A 14,005-nucleotide genomic window follows, 5' to 3' on the forward strand; every position below is an offset into this window, starting at 1 on the left:
TGCGACATGTCTGCAGGCTTCCCCAGACCCATCTTACCCATGACCTGGTGACGGCGGGTGTTCGACCAAATGCACAGTATATCACATCATTCCATAAGGTTGATGGTCCACTAGCTATCTGACAAGTTCATGTGGCATGGCCTCTGCTGTGATGTAACCTTGTAGGCTAAGACTTGTTTGAACTGCCAATTCACCAAAGTGCACAGACCAAGGCCCCGCTTCAGAGTTTCAACCCGGCGCAGCACCATTTTGATCATGTGCACGTGGATATCATCAGCCTGCTCCGCATGAGCCAAGGTATGCGGTATTTTTTCACAGTAATCAACCGATTTATCTGTTGGCTGGAAGCGATACCCCGACCCACATGCAACACAGAGACTTGCGGCAGAGTTTTCTTGTCCACTTGGGTCTCACGCTTTGGAGTTCCGACCCACATCACCTCGAACCGAGGGGCCCAGTTCACATCCTTGTTTTTGTCCAACCTAGCCAAGTTCTGCAGCAGACAATATGGTATGGCCTACCATACTCAGGCAAATGGCCTCATCAAACGTTTCCACTGTCACCTGAAAGCAGCCCCGAGAGCTCGATGACAAAACCTGAATTGGATGGACAACCTCCCATGGGTGCTGTTAGGAATTCGCACAGAACCAAAGAAGACCTACCAGTGTCATCCGCCAAGATAGTGTATGACACCCCGCTTACCATCCCAGGGGACATTCTCTTCAATCCTCCCAGCCCACAAACCAGTACTCTGGATGTCCTCCAGCAATTGAGGGAACAAACAGGTAGACAGAAACCTCTGCCACCTTCTCGATACGGCTCTCCACCCTGCCACGTCCTGGTGAACCTGCAGTCCACCGAATTTGTTTTTGTTTGAAGAGGATAGCAAGGGACACCCCTACAATGCCCCTATGAAGGCCTATTCAAGGTGTTGCAGTGCGACAATGTGGTTTTCACCTTGGACATTGGCGGGCAGCAGGACAGGTTTACCAATGACTGCCTCAAGGCAGCACATCTGGACTCAAACCAGCCCATCCTGGATCCCCCAGGTCAGACACAGAGGCTGCCTGCCCAAGGACGGGGGAGGGTTTGGTGTAGTGGGCCAAGTGATCTCACGGTTCAGCAGGCCGAATCGCTGCCCCAGTTGTCCGACACAAGATGGCACAGGCCCCCTTTCCTCCCCGGAGGACGGCGTCACTTCCTGATTGCACGCCGCTGGACAGGTAGTGATGCCACAATGCGCTGATGTCACTTCCTAAGGACAGCACGCCCCTCAAACAATACGAAGAATACAAAATAAAGTTCAGTTACTGGTTAACCTCTTGCTTTGTGGACATCTCTCATTTCAGTAGTGCTGCTGTTAGCAGACACTGCAATACAATAATAATGTTAGTGAAAACCTTTTAAAACACTAGCCAGAACTCAGGTAGAAATACTGTTGCCAATTATGAATAGAATACTTTTGGAGAGGCATGAAGTAGTTCAGTAATGTGGAGAGCAAACAATGAGAAGCTGGGGGGACTCAAAGTGTCAGACAGCATTGATGATCTAAAACGGACCGTCAACATTTCAGGCTGAGTCAGTCTTGAGAAAAGGGTCTCAGCACGAAATGTTGACAGGCCATTTGTCTCCATGGATGCTGACCAATCCATTCAATCTCTGCACCTTTTCTTTGCTCAAGATTCCAGCATCTCCAGTTTTTTATGCTTCCATTTATGAAAGAGACTCATTACCGCATAAAAGGTTATGTGCAGATTATTAAAATCACAGTTTAAATAGACTAGGTGAAGTGAAAGTTGCTTTAGTGGTAAAAGGACTTGTTAACTGAGAGAGATAAATTTAAAATAATTGTCAAAAAAAATGACAGCTTTGTCATGCAATAAGTTGTTATGGTCTGGAATGTGTTGCCTCAAAAGTCAGTGTTATTAATTTCAGTAGTGTAAGGTAAAACATCATGAGATGGGAATGTGTAAGGAGTTACCCTGTACAGGGCTGTAACAAGATGTGAATGCATCCTTGTACTTACAAGATAAGAGAGACATTGATGGATTGAGAGGCAGGAAGCTAGCAGGGAAAGGATAGCAACAGTTTTAGTCATTGGACAAGTAATGATATGATGATGTTCTAAGCATGTATCCAAGGGTATAAAAAATCACCATTTTGCTGATAACGGCAGAATGCATTCTCCGACTAACATTGTTAGTCGCAAGTGTTACAATCCGGTAATAAAGAACAAAGAACCCTGATTTCGACTCAGTCTGGTGTTTGTCTCACTCATTCATGAACAAAGCAGACCTAACAGTAGTGAATTTAAAATATAATTGAATAAATAATTAATATCAAAAATGTAGGAGCTAAGCAGAAATACCACATGGAGTTGATGATTAAAGCAATGGACAATTTATTAAAACTGATGTGCCAGCTGATCTGCTGAGTATGATTTTGGTACAGGTTTTATACTCTCAATGACGGGATTACAGAAATTTGATTAACTTAGTTTTACTGTTTTCATTACATAATGGGAGTTACAAAGATCTAGTTACTGGCAAGATAAAGGTTAATTACAGAATAGGATACTTAGTTAACGATGGTCTAAGTTTCTTTTTACAACAATAGTGCAAGTTCAGATTGTAACTTACTTAACAATAAATCCAATTTCCTATTAACAACAAAGAGTGTACATTCTAACATAATTAATTGTGTTCCTTAAACTTGGGTGCTGTCCACAGCTCTAATCTTGGGCTTGTCTCCAGTTCCCTGTTACTACATTAGCACAATCTGCATCCCTCTTTACTAGGTATAGATAGCCCTCATAATTCTTTCCCCTACAACAAAATAATAAATAACAAGTTATTACAAAACAGGAGAGTGGGATTAATTGGACAGTTCTATGATAGAACTGGCAAAGCAGAAGGGGCCAAATGGCCAGCTTCTCTGTGGTAGCATTTTTTGATTGTCTAGACCCATGGCCGTAGAGCAGTAATTCTATCAATTAGTGCAAGGAAAGGTTGTTGATGTTGTCTACATAGACTTTAGTAAGGTCTTTGACAAGGTCCCACGTGGGAAGTTAATCAGGAAGGCTTAGACGCTAGGCTTTCATGGTGAAGTAGTGAACTGGATTCGACAATGGCTGGACGGGAGAAGCCAGAGAGTAGTGGTGGATGATTGCTTCTCAGACTGATGGTCTGTAACTAGTGGTGTGCTGGGACCATTGATTTGGATGATAATGTAGTAAATTGATCAGCAAGTTTGCAGATGACACTAAGAATGGAGGTGTTGTGGACAGCAAAGAAGGTCTTCAAAGCTTGCAGAGCGATCTGGACAAGCTGGAAAAATGGGCTGAAAAATGACAGATATAATTTAAGTCATACGTGTGTAAGGTGTTGCATTTTGGAAGGACAAACCAAGAATAGACTTACAGGTGAATGGTAGGGAACTGAGGAGTGTGGTAGAACAGAGGGACCTGGGAATACAGATACATAAATTCCCTAAAAATGGTATCACAGGTGGATAGGGTTGTAAAAGGGCTTTTGGCATATTGGCCTTCATAAATCAAAGTGTTGAGTATAGGAGCTGGGATAGAACATAGAACAATTCAGTACAGGCCCTTCAGTCCTCAATGCTATGCTGACCCATAAATTCCTTTCTAAAAAAAGTACTAAACTCTCCCGACCCCATATCCTCTATTTTTCTTTCATCCATATGTCTGTCTATTAAATTCCCCTGATGCTTCAGCCTTCACCACCATCCCCAGCAAAGCATTCCAGGCTCCCACAACTCTCTGTGTAAAAAACCTTACCCCTGATGTCTCCCCTAAACTTCCCTCCCTTAACTTTGTTCATATGTCCTCTGGTGTTTGCTGATCCTGCCCTGGGAAACAGGTGTGGCTGTTCACCCTATCTATACCTCTCAATCTTGTAGACCTCTATTAAGTCTCCATTCATCCCTCTACATTCCAAAGAGAAAAGTCCCAGCTCTGCTAACCTTGCCTCATAAGACTTGTTTCCCAATCCAGGCAACTTCCTGATAAATCTCCTCTGCAGCCTCTCCATAGCTTCCACATCCTTTCTATAATGAGGTGACCAGAACTGAACACAATACTTGAAGTGTGGTCTCACCAGAGATTGTAGAATTGCATCATTTTGTCTCTACTCCTGAATTCAATCCCCTTATTATGAAGCTCAGCATCCCATAGGCTTTCTTAACTATCCTATCAACCTGTGCAATGACCTTGAGGGATGTATGGATTTGATCCACAAGGTCCCTCTGTTCATCCACACTCTTAAGTAACTGACCATTAACCCTGTACTCAACCTTCTGGTTTGTCCTTCCAAAATACATCACTTCACATTTATCAAAATTGAAATCCATCTGCCACTTTTCTGCCCATGTTATGGTAAGCTGTATAAGACATTGGTGAGGTCAAATTTGGAGTATTATGTGCAGTTTTGGTCATCTAACTACAGGAAAGATATCAATAAGATAGAAAGAGTGCAGAGAAGACTTACTAGGTGATGCACTATCAATAACTCCAAAACACTGAAGTTGAATGAACTGATAGGCTTTTATTAGCTTTAGAACAAAAGCATATCTATGCTCCTCAACTGTTCTGCACTGGGTAGGGGGCTGTGGAACCTTCTGGAGCCTGTGGGAGGAGCCACAGGCACAGTCGGCCAATGGGTGTGCCCAAACAGACAAACATATACATACAATGGTTTACCACAGTAGGATGTTGCCCAAGCTTCAGGAATTGAGTTACAGGGAAAGGTTAAACAGTTCAGGACTTTATTCCCTGGAGCGTAGAAGAATGAGAGGAGTGTAAGAGCCAAAGGCTCGTTGTTTATCGTTGTTGGTTTGCCTGCAAGCAGCGTTGGCATCCCAGGATCCAGAGGCTGCATGCGTTCAGTATCTTCCAATGCGCATGCACAAAAGATTTGGGTTGGTGCATGTGCGGGGGCTGAGCACATATGAGGGAGTTAGTTAGCCCATGTTGACTGGTATGACAGGATAAATGGTGGGTGAGTGAGGCTCCAATATTTTCTTTTGACCATTACTGAGGAGATTGATCGTTACATGTTATGTTACTGAAGAGACTGGTCATGTAGCAAGGACATTATTGTTACCACATTACAATTATCCTTACCATGATATGATTCCTTTTGTGTTCATAAATTGTTAATAAACAATTTATAATGCATGTGGACTTAGTTAAGAATTTATTCAAACGCATCACAGTCAAGAGCTCACTTAGTGTCTGAGCAGCTTTTGTGGATAGTAGTCGCTACATTTAGTTAATAGAAACTTGAACAGGATTGAATTGGACATTGTTGGAACATCCCTCTTTGGTTTGGAGTGATACTGAAACCAATATAACAGCCATGTTGGAAATGGCCTGCTGACTGCAATCTGCCACCATCATTCTGACCATCAGCCACAGAGAGGTCCAGGGCTTCTAATCCTAGAACAGAACATCCTATGAACACACTGGCAGAGTAATTTGCTGATGATCAACTCGCTTGTTGACAGCAATGAATTACAGCGGTAGGATTACTTTTGTGGATTCCATCTGGGTATTTATTTAGTTTGAACACAATTTGGAAGTGCTGCCGCTTGTCCATTTGGGACTGTTGATTTTGTGCTCATGTTGTGTGTGCTTGGTGCTCGAACTCGCTGAACGGTGGGATGGAGATGAGTAAAATGGCCGTCACCACCACCGATGCCTGCTGACGTCACTGCTGAGGCATGATTAAAACCACTGCCAAAGACACCAACTGAATTTAAAACGAGCAACTTGGAAATGGCTGAAGGTGTGTCACAAAATGGTGGTGAAGATGATGAAGATGAAAAGGATGTGCAATTCCAACTGGAGTAAGAGTTGAGTATTAGGGCAACATCTGACATGCAGGATGAAATTCAACCAGGTGACAGTGTGTTAAATGTTGGAAGCAAGAGAAGCAAATGGAGTTCTACTGGATCAAGCTCCAGAGTTTCCAGTACTGCATCTACACATGTATAAAGGCCAAGGCTGAAAGGGCTGCTCTTGTAATATGACAAAAATTGCTTAAGGATAAATATGCTTTGGAAGAGCAGGAGGAGCAGCTAAGGAGCCAGGAGGATCAGATCAGGAGGAAAAAAAGAGCAGCTGGAGCTGGAAGTAAACGTTGCTGCTATTAGGGCCAAAGTGATGGTACTAGTGACCTCAATGGATTCTGGTGTTCAAAGTAACTTATCTGAAGTGTGTGATGGTACAGAATCATATTTTGAGAAAGGACAACAGGAAAACATTCAATGTTAAGGCAGATCCTTTTTTACCACATCTACAAGATATTTACACATGGACAAATCCTCCAATCCACAAACAAATAATAACAATCGCAGACAGAATGTAGCTCAAATCTAGTCTCTCCCCACAGCTCACTTGACACTCAGTCAAGCATCAGAAATCCGGGTGAACATACACATGTGACATCTCCAGCAACATTACCTGCTACAAGCAACAGAGCCAATTCTCAGCCATGGAAAGGCAACATGAAATCACTGCAATACTAATCCAGCTATAGTGTCTTTCTTCCATGCCCAAGAAGGAAATTCTTGATGGTGACCCCCTTCGATACCAAGCGTTCATTGAATCCTTTGAATACATTATTGAAAGTAAAAACAAAAACCCTAGAGATTGTCTCTATTATCTGGAACAGTAGACAATAGGGAACTTGTAAGGAGTTGCCTACATATGGCCTCAGACAGAGGATTCACGAAGGCTATGTCTTTACTACAGGAGCATTTTGGCGGAACATAAAATTGCTAAAGCTTATATGGAGAAGGCTCTTTCATGGTCATCAATAAAACCAGGTGACAAAGGCTCTATAGGCATACGCCTCTTTCTAAGAGGATGTTGTAATGACATGGAATATAATCAACTACATGAGGTTGACATGCCTGCCAATATGCTGGTCATCATAAGGAATTTTCTCTACTGGCTGAGGGATACATGGAAAACCGAGGCCTGTAAGTTCCAGGAAAAACACAATCAAAGAGCTACCTTTAAGCTCTTTAATGGTGAATTTCCTTGAAAGGCAAGTGAAGATTGCAACAGATCCAGTTTTTGGAGTTTCAATGACACTCCAACAGTGAGCAAAGATGTTGGGAGGTCCACGTTACTGCCTCATCCAAAAATAAAAGGCACCACTGTGACAGTAGGAGATAAGAAAAACAATAAAGGAACTAAGGAAAAGGAGAGTTTTCCTGCTGCGAAGAGCTGTTTGTTCTGTGGAGATGGATGTGCTTTGCAAATGTGTCCACAGTTGGAAAAGGGGGCACATAGGGAGAAAATCACTTTCTTAAAAGAAAAGGGAATATTTTGGCCGTCTGTGTATAGGACACATCAACAAAAACTGCAGGAAGAGACTTAGCCACAATCTATGTGGTTTAAAGCATCCCAGAATGATGCACATCCACCAAGGAAAGAAGGAAATGGAAAAAGAGCAAGCAGAAATAAAGGAAGCACCCATAAACAGCGCTGTAGCCTCTGGTTAGACAGGTGGTCTTACTGGGGCCAGTGAGGACAGCTACAAACTCTCAATAGTGCCTGTACGAGTCAAGGTCAGGAAGGGGAATGTAACAGTGCATTCTTATGTGTTTTTGACCCAGGTAGCACTGTATCATTTTTCACAGTGGGACTAACAAATAAGCTTAATCTTCAGTGAAGGTCAAGGATTCTATTGAGAATTATGGGTCAAAGGAAGGTTGTTAAAACCAGAATTGTTTCAGTCTTTGAGATCGCTGGACTGGACAGCAGCGATTTTTGTGATCTCCCTGGCATATACACCCAGAGGACTATGCCTGTGCACAAAGGAAACATCCCACATCAAATCGATATCAATCGGTGGTCTCATCTAAGGAATGTTCCTCTACCTGAAATTGGCTCTGAATTAGAGTTGCTGATTGGTTCAGATTTACCAAAGGCTCTGGAACCACTAGGTATAATATAGAGTGTTGGAGACAGACCTTACGCTGTCAAAACCATGCTTGATTTGACAATTAATAGACCATTAGAGGAAAAAATGATAAAACTCAGGACCACAGTGACAGGTGTCAACAGGATATCAGTTGTGAAATCTGTTGAGCTGTGAGAACAGCAGTTCAGGACTGACTTTTCTGAGGGCCTCAGTGACTACCAAGAACTTTCAAGAGATGACCAACTGTTCAAAAGTCTCAAAATCTGCCAAGCTAGTTGTTAGCCATTATTGCATTAGATTATCTTTAAAGGAAAGTCCTATGAAGGTGTTGGTTAATCCCTTGGACACAAAGTCTGATCTGGAAGTTCCAACAACTAGAAGTATTATGGATCTTGAAGATGGATCTGTTCTTCCTGATCCTAATCACGATGTGCAATCTAGTCTCAATGATCCAATAGCCAGTTTTACATCTACTCCTCCTGCTAAAGGTGCTATTGTTGAAGTTTTAAAATGCAGCCAGAAAGACATGGATGCTGCAATTTGAGCGGTAAAACAAGAGCTTGCTGTCCAGGAAGGTACAACTGAAATGGAAGCAGAAGCCAAGTGCAGAGATGAAAAAGGATTGTTGATGAATTTGCTAAAATCGGTTTTCAAGTGATGAAGGTCTATGACAAAAAGAATGAAGAAGCCAAGGCAGAGCTAGAGAAAGTAACAAAAGGAAAACAGCAAGTCTTAAGGGAGATGAATTCAATTGAAACATCGTTTACTGAGTTTTTCAAATGATTTGAGAAACAAAAAGAAGTACAGGAATGGATGTGTTGGATTCAGGATCTTCATAAACTGGAAGACTTTAAGGTTGACAGATGCTTCAATGCTACAAACTTTGGAACAGTGACATCTGCTCAACTGCATCATTTTGCAGATGCGTTTGAGGACAGTTATAGAACTGCTGGTTACCTGTTACTGAATAATAGCCAAAATGAGCAAAAGTAAGAATTACCCAGATCCAATTCACATTGTTAACACCCATGTGCAGATGCATTGAGGCTGTACCTTATCAATTCCCCTGCTGTAAGAGCAGCCAATTTGCAGTTTAAAGAAGGAGTGAAAGATGTTCTCAAGGACGTCGTCCTGCCTTGATACAATGCATATAGATTCCTTATTCAGAATATTCAGAAATTGCAGAAGGAAGAGGGTATTCAATTTCTTTTCAATTAAAGTACATTTGAGGACAGTGACAACATCATGGATAAGTGGATGCTTTCATTTACACAATCCTGATCCAATTTTTCAAAGCAGTAATGGAACCATACAGACTCTGTAGTGCCCAGACTAATCAAATTTGTGGACACGCTCACAAACTGGTATGTGCGAATGAATCGTAGAAGGTTAAAGGGTGAAAATGGTACTGAAAATTGTGAAAGAGCTTTGGAAGCTTTGTTTGCTATTTTATTCGAAATGTGCTGGCTGATGGCACCCTTTACACTATTTACCACTGAACTCATATACCAGAATGCAAAGCACTGGATCCTCTCTGGAGAAAATAAGGATACACTACTTCATGTTCACACAAATAAGGTGATCTGTTATTGATAAATGTATTGAGGCAGCATTCACCCAAATACAGTCAGTTAATGAGCTTGGAAGAGTGATATGAGACAGAAAGACCCTTTCTGTTAAGTACCCTTTGAAAGAAGGTGCGGTTATTCACCAGGATTCAGAAGCACTGAAAGAAATCATATCCCTGGAAAAATATATTCTGGAAGAACTACATGTTCATCAACTGACATTATCCACAGACAAAGGCAAGTATAGTAGGGCAGAACCAGATGACATGTTGTTGGGAAAGTGTCCAAAGGGAGCATTTAAGTCTATTACTTGCAGCTATCAAAGGAGTTCAGAGTTTCCAGCTGCAGGAGTTCCATAGTTGTAGAGGGACAAGAATTTCATGAGAAAGATCTGGGTGTTATGTATACATTTGATGCAAGAAAAGCAAAAGTGCTCAGTATGAAGCCCATTCTGATATCCAAGCTTTGGTTCTTTTAGATGTCACATCTGACCAATGAATGCTGGATGAAGGAGTTGTAGAAGAGGTGACAAATCATATCAAAAAGCTTTGAAATAAATGCCCATCTTATGCCCTCAGATGAGATCACAATTTATTATAGTTTCTAAACAATAGGAGCATATTTGGATAACGTTATTAAGAATCACACTGATTTTATCTCGGAAACAGTAAAAGCCTCTCTGAAGCCCTATCCTGTAACAAATTTTGATGAAGTGATCATACAAGAAAGAACACAGTTGAAGTACTTGAATCTTGATTTGATTCTTGTGAAAGGCACCTCAGATGCTGGTGCTTCACCTTTGGGCTCAATCTGTGCATCTGTCAATGTCAAGATTTCAGTGGATGGAAAAAAGGCTAGACAGTGTTATATTATGTGAAAATCCAATAGGGACTTGTACGTCATGTTTGGGTCAAGACCAAAACCAGCTTTCTGAACAAAGTCTGCCTTCTACAGGAGACAGAAGAACTTTGACAAGCCCAAAACTGACTTTATTTTGTTGTTTTTTTGGACCTCTCTCCTTGGACACTACACAGACTACAGACTTTACTGGTCAAGAGTTATGGTAAAGATCAACTCTTTTCTTTTTTTGGAATATTTAATTTTAATTTTGTGGTTAAACAAGTATCAAGAATTAACCATTACACATAAATAAAGTGAAAAAAATTGATACAAGTTGTCCATGTTTCCACCTAACCCTATCCCTCCCACCCCCAAAATAAGTACCCAAAATAGAAGGAAGGTAGAAAATAGAAGAGAAAGAAAAAGAAGTAAATAAAATAAAAAGAATCACAGAAGAAAGAGGAGCTGTTGGATCTGGAATCCAGTCCAGAAAGTCTAGCTCTTTTTCTTACTTGGATCTCAAATATGGGAAAGAACAGGGACATAAAGACTCGAGAGCAGAATAAGTATCTTAAATATTCAACCCTGCGTTATGCAAATATGGTTGCCATACCTGCAAAAAAGATACTTAAATTGTAAGTAATTTTCTCTGGATGCCATCAGGGGCTATGTCCAGAAGGGAATCAGACTTCCAGGTAACTGCAATACATCTCCTGGCCACTGCCAATGCAACTTTAAGAAATTCTAATTGGTACTTAGATAGCCTCATTTTAGGTCTTATGTCCACAATTCTGGACTTTGTGGCAAGTATTTCCCAATGATTGGGCTGCTGCTGCTCGGAGGACAGCAGAGTCGGCGTTCCCAAGGTGACCGTTGGAAGAGGGGTGAAGAGAGACTATTAGATGGGTGAGTATTTAAATCCTTGACTTACCTTCACAGGCCTAGTTGGATCGGACTGCTGCTGCTCGAAGAACAGCAGAGTCGGCGTTCCCAAGGCGACCGTTGGAGGAGGGGGCAAAAAGAGACTACTAGAGGGGTGAGTAAATTGCCTGAAGGCCTATAAAAGGAGTGAAAGGTGAGGGAGCAGCCAGAGAGGAGTGGGACAGTGAAGGAGTGGAGACTTGAGACTTTGGCTCGAGAGTGAAGGAGTGGAGACTTGAGACTTTGGCTCAAGGGACTTCGGTGAGCAGGGGCTAAGAAGGAGCTCCCTGTGTGGTAAGGTGTCCTTTTTGGTTAGTCTTTTAGTATTATTTGTTTAGTATTCCTTTTAAATAACCTATATATATTAAGAAAGGAGGTAATGGAGTCAGCTGGGGTAGTCAAATGCTCCAATTGTGGGATGTGGGAAGTCAGAGACAGCACAGTTGTTCCTGACGACTACACGTGCAAAACGTGTATCTGATTGCAACTCATGAGTGACCCTGTTAGGGAGCTTGAGTTGCAATTGGATGAACTGAGGATCATAAAGGAAGCAGAGGCAGTGATAGAGAGGAGTTACAGGGAGACAGTCATCCCTAGAAGGCAGGAGTCAGGGAATTGGGTGACTGTAAGGAAAGGAGGGAGAGTGCCAGTGCAGAGTACCCCTGTGGAAGTGCCCCTCAGTAACATATATTCGGCATTGGATATTGCTGGGGGGAACAGCTTATCAGGGACGAGTCATGGGGGTCAGGCTTCTGGCACAGGTGCTGCCCCTGAGGCTCAGAAGGGAAGGAGGGATAAGAACAAGGTAATTGTGGTTGGGGGCTCACTTGTCAGAGGGACAGATAGGAAGTTTGTTGGACCAGATCGGGGATCCAGGTTGGTCTGTTGCCTCCCTGATGCTAAGGTCCGGGATGTCTCTGATCAAGTTCACAGAATTCTGCAAGGGGAAGGTAAGCAGCCAGAAGTCGTGGTCCATGAGGGGACCAATGACTTAGTTAGAAGTGGGGATGAGGTCCTGAAACAGGAATACATAGAATTAGGCAAGAAGTTAAAAAACAGGACCTCTAAGGTAGTAATCTCTGGATTGCTGCCGGTGCCATGTGCTAGAGAAGGTAGTAATAGGAGGATGTGGAGGATGAATGCGTGACTAAAGAGTTGGTGCAGGGGGCAGGGGATAAGATTTTTAGATCATTGGGATCTCTTCTGGGGAAGGTCAGACCTGTACAAAAGGGACGGACTCCACTTGAACTGGAGGGGGACCAATGTGCTGGCAAGTAGATTTGCTAGAGCTGTGGGGGAGGGTTTAAACTAGTTTGGCAGGGGGGTGGGGAGCAGAGTTTGCGAGCAGTGTCTAGGGTGCATGGCCACCTAGTTAAGAATGATAAAGATAACAAAGGAAGGATGGAGGTTAAGGTAAAAGGTAGAAAAGGGAATATATGTGAGGGTCATTCTCTGAAATGCATGTACTTTAATGCAAGAAGCATAATGAACAAGGTAGATGAGCTTAGAGCATGGATTGGCACTTGGAATCATGATATTGTGGCAATTAGTGAGACCTGGTTACAGGAGGGACAGGACTGGCAACTAAATATTCCAGAATACAAATGTTTTAGATGTGATAGAACAGGGGGTAAAAAAAGGGGGAGGAGTTGCTCTGCTTGTGAAGGAGGACATTACTGCCGTGAGGTGGCAGGATGGTTTGGAGGGATCATCCAGTGAGGCTGTTTAGGTGGAATTGAGGGGTGGAGGAGGCATGAGGACACTAATAGGAGTGTATTATAGACCACCAAATGGGCCAAGAAAATTGGACGAACAAATTTGTAAGGAGATAGCATATATGTGTAATAAACATAAGGTAGTGATCATGGGAGATTTTAACTTCCCTCACATTGATTGGGATACCCATACAGTAAGAGGGCTGGATGGGCTAGAGTTTGTCAAATGTGTACAAAATAGTTTTCTTAATCAATATGTAGAGGAACCGACTCGGGACGGTGTAATACTGGATCTACTGTTAGGGAACGAGATAGGTCAGGTCTGAGGTTAATGTTGGAGAACAAATTGGGTCTAGTGATCACAACTCTATTAGTTTTAGGGTAGTTTTAGGGAAAAGCAAAGAAGGGCCTAAAGTTGAGGTTCTGGATTGGAGAAAAGCAATGGATTTGGGGAGTATTGAGTGGGACATGATTTTTTCAGGAAAGGATGTAAATGAAAAATGGAGAATATTCAAAGAAGAAATTTTGAGAGTACAGAGTGGATATGTCCCAGTGAGGATCAAAGGAAAGGCTGGAAGTCATAGGGAGCCTTGATTTTCGAGGAATATTAGACATTTGGTTAGGAGAAAGAGGGAGGTGTACAAGAGGTATAAACAGCAGGGTGATGAGAAATTGAAAGAGGACTACAAGGAGTATAGAAAAAATCTTAAGAAAGAAATTAGAAAGGCCAAAAAGAGGCACGAAGAGGCTTTGGCAGGCAGGGTAAGAATAAATCCAAATGGTTTCTATAGGTACATTAAAAGTAAAAGATTAGTGAGAAATAAAATTGGACCCCTTGTAGATAGTGAGGGTAGGCTGAGTGAGAAGTCAGAGGAAATGGGGGAAATTTTAAATGATTTCTTTTCCTCGTTATTCACTAGGGAAAAAAATATTGTACCAGTTGAAGTAAAGAAAAAAGTGGGGAGGTCATAAATCATTTAAGGATAACGAAGAGGTAGTGATGGCA

At 42.2% G+C, this 14,005-nt stretch overlaps 1 pseudogene; it reads left to right on the forward strand.

Annotated features, from left to right (window-relative positions):
- The first annotated feature begins 8,934 nt into the window (after positions 1-8,934).
- Positions 8,935-10,400, forward strand: LOC138756731 (isoleucine--tRNA ligase, cytoplasmic pseudogene; annotated as a pseudogene).
- Positions 10,401-14,005: the final 3,605 nt, after the last annotated feature.

Source organism: Narcine bancroftii, chromosome 3 (assembly GCF_036971445.1).
Source record: "Narcine bancroftii isolate sNarBan1 chromosome 3, sNarBan1.hap1, whole genome shotgun sequence".
Classification (NCBI taxonomy): Eukaryota; Metazoa; Chordata; class Chondrichthyes; order Torpediniformes; family Narcinidae; genus Narcine; species Narcine bancroftii.